Below are 7,385 nucleotides of genomic sequence, written 5' to 3' on the forward strand. Positions count from 1 at the left end.
CAATGATGGCGTCCCGCATGCTCTGTGACGACGGCAGCTCTCAGCCCCCTTACGGAAGCAAGAGGACGTCAGCAAGGACCCAACCGCTCCGACAGCTGTCCCTCCACCAGGCTCCATCGCTCCTCCGACGGCCACGACATCACACCAGCTGGGTGCCAAAACCTCTCCGGCTGCCACGACGGCATGTACTCAGGGTGCTAGCTCTCCCCCGCTAGACACGTAGCACTCTGCTACACTCCCATTGTACGCCTGGATCCTCTCCTTACGCCTATAAAAGGAAGGACCGGGGCCCTCTTAGAGAAGGTTGGCCGCGCGGGGACGAGGACGAGACAGGCGCTCTCTTGGGGCCGCTCGCTTCCCTCTCCCGCGTGGACGCTTGTAACCCCCTACTGCAAGCGCACCCGACCTGGGCGCGGGACGAACACGAAGGCCGCGGGATTCCCACCTCTCTCACGCCGGTCTCCGGCCGCCTCGCTCCTCCCCCCTTCGCGCTCGCCCTCGTGCTCGACCTATCTGGGCTGGGGCACGCGGCGACACTCACTCGTCGGCCCGAGGGACCCCCCGGTCTCGAAACGCCGACAGTTGGCGCGCCAGGTAGGGGCCTGCTGCGTGTTGACGAACAGCTTCCCGTCAAGCTCCAGATGGGCAGTCTCCAGCAACCTCTCCAGCCCGGGACGGTGCTCCATTTCGGGAGTCTTGAGTTCATGTCCTTCGACGGCAGCTACGACATGATACTCCTTCCCCCGCCGTGCGACAACGACAATGGCGGCCGACAGCCCGCCCGCCGGCGGCGGAATCGACGACGTCTTCCCCGCGTGGTGGGAGAACAACATTCGAGTTCACCCCGTCCTCTCCCTCGTCGACGGAGGAGGAGGCGGGGCAACCAAGGCCAAGCAGGAGGCAGCGCCTCGTCGGCTGTCGAGCGAGTCGACAGCGCCGGCACCCCAACGAGGGGCGCACCGGACATCGACCTCGCGTTTGAGACGAAGACGAGCACCGTCTCCCCGCGACACGCTGATCCCGAGCAAGCGGACGACGCCAGCGCGCTCGCGGAGAGCTTGCTGGACGTCACCCTCGTACCTGAGACGACGGCGCAGTCAGTTCCCGACATGACTTCATCGCCGCTCGTCGACCAAAAGGTACCGACCGATTCCCATCCTATGTCATTTGGATTCAGCCTCAACCCGCCTAGCGATCTCGCTTTGGCGGACGCTCTCGTAGGGGCGAGTCCAAACCCTCTGGGGTTTCGCATGCGGTCTCCTTGGGACCGGCTGACGGACGTCTCGACCTACGGGCCCTCTGGGTCCGAGGAAGACGACGAGCCCAGCATCTGTTGGGATTTCTCTGGACTTGGCAACCCCAGTGCCATGCGGGACTTTATGACCGCATGTGACTACTGCCTCTCCGGCTGTTCCGACGGTAGCCGCAGCCTCGACGACGAGGACTGCGGCCCAAGCCGCGAGTGTTTCCACGTCGATCTAGGGGGTCCCTCCGAAGGCAATCTTCTCGGCATGCCGGAGGACGGTGATCCCCCTAGGCCGGTGCCCCGCGTTGACATCCCACTGGAGCTAGCTGTGGTCCCCGTTCCAGCGGGGGTTCACGGCCCACAGCTCGAGCAAATCCGCGGGGTGCAGGCCAGGCTCGACGAGGGAGCAGGAGCGCTTGAGCCGATCCGCCGGGACGTTGGGCAGGCATGGGCGAACCAACCCCAGGCCGGAGAAATACGTCATCTGCCCCAGGGTCTCCAGCACCGCGTCGCCGACGACGTTAGAGTCAGGCCACCACCCGCGTCTAGTGGGGTCGGCCAGAACCTGGCTGCAGCAGCGGTGCTCCTCCGCGCGATGCCAGAGCCATCCACCACCGAGGGTCGGCGAATCCAGGGGGAGCTCAAGAATCTCCTGGAAGGCGCCGCGGTCCGACGGGCCGAGAGCTCTGCCTCCCGAAGGCAGGGATACCCCTCGGAAACCCATGCCGCGACTTCCCGATTCATGCGGGAAGCCTCGGTCTACACCGTGCGCACGCGCAACACCGCGCCTGCGGCCCCGGGCCGCCTCGGCAACAAGCACCATCATCGCGACCGTCGGGCCCACCTCGACGAGAGGGTGCGCCGAGGCTATCACCCCAGGCGTGGGGGACGCTACGACAGCGGGGAGGATCGGAGTCCCTCGCCCGAACCGCCCGGTCCGCAGGCCTTCAGCCGGGCCATCCGACAGGCACCATTCCTGACCCGGTTCCGACCCCCGACTACTATCACAAAGTACTCAGGGGAGACGAGACCGGAACTGTGGCTCGCGGACTACCGTCTGGCCTGCCAACTGGGTGGAACGGACGACGGCAACCTCATCATCCGCAACCTCCCCCTGTTCCTCTCCGACACCGCTCGCGCCTGGTTGGAGCACCTGCCTCCGGGGCAGATCTCCAACTGGGACGACCTAGTCCAAGCTTTCGCCGGCAATTTCCAGGGCACTTTCGTGCGCCCCGGGAATTCCTGGGACCTCCGAAGCTGCCGGCAGCAGCCGGGAGAGTCCCTCCGGGACTACATCCGACGATTCTCGAAGCAGCGCACCGAGCTGCCCAACATCACCGACTCGGATGTCATCGGCGCGTTCCTCGCCGGCACCACCTGCCGCGACCTGGTGAGCAAGTTGGGTCGCAAGACCCCCACCAGGGCGAGCGAGCTGATGGACATCGCCACCAAGTTCGCCTCTGGCCAGGAGGCGGTCGAGGCCATCTTCTGAAAGGACAAGCAGCCCCAGGGCCGCCCATCGGAAGATGCTCCCGAGGCGTCTACTCAGCGCGGCGCCAAGAAGAAAGGCAGGAAGAAGTCGCAAGCGAAACGCGACGCTGCCGACGCGGACCTTGTCGCTGCCGCCGAGTACAAGAACCCTCGGAAGCCCCCCGGAGGTGCCAACCTCTTCGACAAGATGCTCAAGGAGTCGTGCCCCTATCATCAGGGGCTCGTCAAGCACACCCTTGAGGAGTGCGTCATGCTTCGGCGCCACTTCCATAGGGCCGGGCCACCCGCGGAGGGTGGCAGGGCCCGCGACGACGACAAGAAGGAAGATCACCAAGCAGGAGAGTTCCCCGAGGTCCGTGATTGCTTCATGATCTATGGGCGGCATGCAGCGAATGCCTCGGCTCGGCATCGCAAGCAAGAGCGCCGGGAGGTCTGCTCGGTGAAGGTGGCGGCGCCAGTCTACCTAGACTGGTCCGACAAGCCCATCACCTTCGACCAAGCTGACCACCCCGACCACGCGCCGAGCCCGGGGAAATACCCGCTCGTCGTCGACCCCGTCATCGGCGACGTCAGGCTCACCAAGGTCCTTATGGACGGGGGCAGCAGCCTCAACATCATCTACGCCGAGACCCTCGGGCTCTTGCGCGTCGATCTGTCCTCCGTCCGAGCAGGCGCTGCGCCCTTCCACGGGATCATTCTCGGGAAGCGCGTCCAGCCCCTCGGACGACTCGACCTTCCCGTCTGCTTCGGAACGCCCTCCAACTTCCGAAGGGAGACCCTGACGTTCGAGGTGGTCGGGTTCCGAGGAACCTACCACGCGGTACTGGGAAGGCCATGCTACGCGAAGTTCATGGCCGTCCCCAACTACACCTACCTGAAGCTCAAGATGTCAGGCCCCAACGGGGTCATCACCGTCGGCCCCACGTACAAGCACGCGTCCGAATGCGACGTGGAGTGCGTTGAGTACGCCGAGGCCCTCACCGAATTCGAGGCCCTCATCGCCGACCTGGAAAGCCTCTCCAAAGAGGTGCCAGACGTGAAGCGTCACGCCGGCAACTTCGAGCCAGCGGAGACGGTTAAGGCCGTCCCCCTCGACCCCAGTGGCGACACCTCCAAGCAGATCCGGATCGGCTCCGGGCTCGACCCCAAATAGGAAGCAGTGCTCGTCGACTTTCTCCGCGCAAACGCCGACGTCTTCGCATGGAGTCCCTCGGACATGCCCGACATACCGAGGGATGTCGCCGAGCACTCGCTGGACATTCGAGCCGGAGCCCGACCCATCAAGCAGCCTCTGCGCCGATTCGACGAGGAGAAGCGCAGAGCGATAGGTGAGGAAATCCACAAGCTAATGGCAGCAGGGTTCATCAAAGAGGTATTCCATCCCGACTGGCTTGCCAACCCTGTGCTTGTGAGAAAGAAAGGGGGGAAATGGCGGATGTGTGTAGACTACACTGGTCTCAACAAAGCATGTCCGAAGGTTCCCTACCCTCTGCCTCGCATCGATCAGATCGTGGATTCCACTGCTGGGTGCGAGACCCTGTCTTTCCTCGATGCCTACTCAGGGTATCATCAAATCAGGATGAAAGAGTCCGACCAGCTCGCGACCTCTTTCATCACGCCCTTCGGCATGTACTGCTATGTCACCATGCCGTTCGGCTTGAGGAATGCGGGTGCGACGTACCAGCGGTGCATGAACCATGTGTTCGGCGAACACATTGGCCGCACGGTCGAGGCCTACGTCGATGACATCGTAGTCAAGACGAGGAAAGCTTCCGACCTCCTTTCCGACCTTGAAGTGACATTCCGGTGTCTCAAGGCGAAAGGGGTCAAGCTCAATCCCGAGAAGTGTGTCTTCGGGGTGCCCCGAGGCATGCTCTTGGGGTTCATCGTCTCCAAGCGGGGCATCGAAGCCAACCCGGAGAAGATTGCAGCCATCACCAGCATGGGGCCCATCAAGGACTTGAAAGGTGTACAGAGGGTCATGGGATGCCTCGCGGCTCTGAGCCGCTTCATCTCACGCCTCGGCGAAAGAGGTCTGCCTCTGTACCGCCTCTTAAGGAAGGCCGAGTGCTTCACTTGGACCCCTGAGGCCGAGGAAGCTCTCGGGAACCTGAAGGCGCTCCTCACAAAGGCGCCTATCTTGGTGCCTCCAGCTGCCGGAGAAGCCCTCTTGGTCTACGTCGCCGCGACCACTCAGGTGGTCAGCGCCGCGATTGTAGTCGAGAGGCAAGAAGAGGGGCATGCATTGCCCGTTCAGAGGCCAATTTACTTCGTCAGCGAGGTACTGTCCGAAACCAAGATCTGCTACCCACAAGTTCAGAAGCTGCTGTATGCGGTGATCCTGACGCGGCGAAGGTTGCGACACTACTTCGAGTCTCATCCGGTAACTGTGGTGTCATCCTTCCCCCTAGGGGAGATCATCCAGTGCCGAGAGGCCTCAGGCAGGATTGCAAAGTGGGCGGTGGAAATCATGGGCGAGACAATCTCGTTCTCCCCTCGGAAGGCCATCAAGTCTCAGGTCTTGGCGGACTTCGTAGCCGAATGGGTCGACACCCAGCTACCGACAGCTCCGATCCAACCGGAGCTCTGGACCATGTTTTTCGACGGGTCGCTGATGAAGACGGGAGCCGGCGCGGGCCTACTCTTCATCTCGCCCCTCGGGAAACACCTACGCTATGTGCTACGCCTCCATTTCCCGACGTCCAACAATGTGGCTGAGTATGAGGCTCTGGTCAATGGGTTGCGGATCGCGATCGAGCTAGGGGTCCGGCGCCTCGACGCTCGCGGTGACTCGTAGCTCGTCATCGACCAAGTCATGAAGAACTCCCACTGCCGCGACCCGAAGATGGAGGCCTACTGCGATGAGGTTCGGCGCCTGGAAGACAAGTTCTACGGGCTCGAGCTTAACCACATCGCTCGGCGCTACAACGAGACTGCGGACGAGCTGGCTAAAATAGCCTCGGGGCGAACAACGGTTCCCCCGGACGTCTTCTCCCGGGATCTGCATCAACCCTCCGTCAAGATCGACAACCCGCCCGAGCCTGAGGCGCCCTCGACCCAGTCCGAGGTACCCTCGGTCCAGCCCGAGGTACCCTCGGCACAGCCCGAGGCACCCTCAGCTCGGCCCGAGGCACCTTCAGTTCAGCCCGAGGTACCCTCGGCCTCCGAGGGTGAGGCGCTGCGCATCGAGGGGGAGCAAAGCGGGGCCACGCCTGATCAAAACTGGCAGACCCCGTACCTGCAATATCTCCAACAAGGAGAGCTACCCCTCGGCCGAGCCGAGGCTCGGCGGGTAGCGCGACGCGCCAAGTCGTTCGTCTTGCTGGGCGATGAGGAGGAGCTCTACCACCGCAGCCCCTCAGGCATCCTCCAGCGATGCATCTCCGTCGCCGAAGGTCAGGGACTCCTGTGGGAGATACACTCGGGGGCTTGCGGCCATCACGCAGCACCTCGAGCCCTTGTCGGGAATGCTTTCCGACAAGGATTCTATTGGCCGACGGCGGTGGCCGACGCCACTAGAATCGTCCGCACCTGCGAAGGATGTCAATTCTATGCGAAGCAGACCCACCTGCCCGCTCAGGCTCTGCAGACGATACCCATCACCTGGCCCTTTGCTGTGTGGGGTCTGGACCTCGTCGGCCCCTTGCAGAAGGTGCCCGGGGGCTACACGCACCTGCTGGTCGCCATCTACAAATTCTCCAAGTGGATCGAGGTCCGACCTCTGAACAGCATCAGGTCCGAGCAGGCGGTGGCGTTCTTCACCAACATCATCCATCGCTTCGGGGTCCCGAACTCCATCATCACCGACAACGGCACCCAGTTCACCGGCAGAAAGTTCTTGGACTTCTGCGAGGATCACCACATCCGGGTGGACTGGGCCGCCGTGGCTCATCCCATGTCAAATGGGCAAGTAGAGCGTGCCAACGGCATGATTCTACAAGGGCTCAAGCCTCGGATTTACAACGACCTCAACAAGTTCGGCAAGCGATGGATGAAGGAACTCCCCTCGGTGGTCTCGAGCCTAAGGACAACGCCGAGCCGAGCCACGGGTTTCACGCCGTTCTTCCTAGTCTACGGGGCCGAGGCTGTCTTGCCCACAAACCTGGAATACGGCTCCCCGAGGACGAGGGCCTACAACGATCAAAGCAACCAAGCCAGCCGAGAAGACTCGCTGGACCAGCTGGAAGAGGCTCGGGACAAGGCCTTACTACACTCGGCGCGGTACCAGCAGTCCCTGCGACGCTACCACGCCCGAGGGGTCCGGTCCCGAGACCTCCAGGTAGGCGACCTGGTGCTTCGGCTGCGACAAGACACCCGAGGGAGGCACAAGCTCACGCCCCCCTGGGAGGGACCGTTCGTCATCGCCAAGGTTCTGAAGCCTGGAACGTACAAGCTGGCCAACAGCCAAGGCGAGGTCTACGACAATGCTTGGAACATCCAACAGCTACGTCGCTTCAACCCTTAAAATATTTTCAAGTCGTTCATATACCTCGCACCCACGCAAAGTTTAGTCATCAAGGAAGGGTCGGCCTCGCCTCGGCAAAGCCCGACCCTCCCTCGGGGGCTAAAAGGGGGGCAACCCCCTCTGCGTCGAAATTTTCCTCGAAAAAAGTATCTCTTCTGCCAGAATATCTTTCGTGCTTTTTGA

Source organism: Zea mays, chromosome 9, assembly GCF_902167145.1.
Source record: "Zea mays cultivar B73 chromosome 9, Zm-B73-REFERENCE-NAM-5.0, whole genome shotgun sequence".
In the NCBI taxonomy this organism is placed as follows: domain Eukaryota; kingdom Viridiplantae; phylum Streptophyta; class Magnoliopsida; order Poales; family Poaceae; genus Zea; species Zea mays.